We start from the raw sequence: 1,879 nt of genomic DNA, 5'->3' as shown, positions 1-1,879 counted from the left end.
CTGGTTTGGCTCAGTGGATGGAGCGTCAGCCTGTGAACTGAAGGGTCCCGGGTTTGATTCCAGTCAAGGGCACATGCCCGGGTTGTGGGCTCGATCCCCAGTAGGGGCCGTGCAGGAGGCAGCGGATCAGTGATTCTCTCTCATTGTTGATGTTTCTCACTCTTCCTCTCTGAAATCAATAAAAATATAAATTTTTTATAAAAGAGAGGCCTCTTGCCGTCCCCACCTCTCTCGCAGCCGCAGAACAAACAAGGTGGGGACCAGTCTTCACTTGCTCCTCCGCTGGTGTGCTGGGCGGGAGGGGACAGAGGAGCACTGTTCGGTCTCCCTCCCGCTGGGCGGGATGCGGGAGTTCCAGGAAGCCGGCCTCGGTGCCAGCGCCTGTCTCTGAGCCAGAGAGACCGGGGTGCAAGTCCAGCTCGTCTCCCTCCAAGCTCTGACGGCCCCTCTTGTTCATTTTTATTTTTTAAAATATTAAAATACTAATTTATTATTATCATTTTTGTTAATCCTCACCTGAGGATATTTTTCCATTGGTTTTTAGAGAGAGTGGAAGAGAGAGGGAGAGACAGAGAGAAACATCGATGTGAGAGAGACACAGCGATGGGTTGCCTCCTGCACGGCCCCAACCAGGGCCTGGGCCGGGGAAGAGCCTGCAACTGAGGTATGTGCCCTTGGCCGGAATCGAACCCGGGACCCTTTGGTCTGCAGGCCGACACTCTATCCACTGAGCCAAACCAGCTAGGGCTATATTTTTTAAATTACAGTTGACATATGATGTATTAGTTTCAAGTGTACAACCCAGTGATAGACATTTATATAACGTATGGAGTGGTCACCCTGATGGAACTAGTACCCACCTGACACCATACATCGTTATTATAATATTCAGTAATGTGCATCGCGTATGGTATTACCCTAATGCAGTAGGGGATATAGACTATTCCCTATGCTACCCTTTACGTCACCATGACTGTTCTGTAAGCACTCATTTGTATTTAATCGCCTTTTTCACCCACGCCCACAGCCCCTCCCATCGGGCGCCCAGGGGCATGTTCTCTGTATCTGTGAGTGTGACTGCCCCTAGGAGCTCCGGGGCCTCACCTGAGGAGTGGGGACCGGAGATTCCTCTGTCACAAGGCCATTTGTTCGTAGGGAGGGCGTCCCAGAGGAAGGGGCAGTTGAGCTGGGACACGGGCGGGGGCGGGTTACCAGGCAAAGAGGGATCCGCCCGCACAGGGGCAGAGTTTGTGCCTGGGGAGGCCGGCCACGTCTCGGAACCTCGATTTCTTTCCGATTCTGAAAAATGGGGTCAGAACGGTGGTGCTGATGAGGAAGCTGACTGAGCCCTGCGGGTTTCCTGAGCTCCCGGCGCCGGCGCAGGGAGGTGGTGGCCGTGTTTCCCAGGTGCTTACTGTGTGCCGGGCCCTGCCCTCGGGCATCCCCGGTGACGGTGACAGACCCAGGCTGTGGCTGTGGCTGTGGCTGTGGCTGTGGCCGTGGCCCTGCCCCGGTCAGCATGGCCGTCCGCAGCTGCTAAGAGTGGAGCTGGCTTTGAACCCTGCTCTGTGGGCTCTGAGGCTGGTGGGTGGGGGAGGAAGCCTCGGCTCCAGGTGTGGGTCCCGGGTGTCTGAGGCCCTTCCTCCTGCAGCTCAGCCCGGGGAGCGGGTTGGCGTCCAGGTCCCTGACAGGCGACAGGCTCCAGGCAGCTCCTGCCCGGCTGGCGGCAGCCGCAGCTGGGGCGCCGCACCCTGTCATTACAAGGGAGGCTTTGAAGCAGCCGCAGCGGGCTGTTTGCCCACGTGGGAGGGTCCTTCCTGAGCCCCCGCTGACTCTCCCGTTCCCTTGCAGGCCCAGCCGTGAGGACGCTCGGGCCAGC

The sequence above is a fragment of the Myotis nattereri genome (assembly GCF_964212035.1).
Source record: "Myotis nattereri genome assembly, chromosome: 19".
Taxonomy (NCBI): domain Eukaryota; kingdom Metazoa; phylum Chordata; class Mammalia; order Chiroptera; family Vespertilionidae; genus Myotis; species Myotis nattereri.
Note: the sequence above shows the minus strand (reverse complement) of the source record.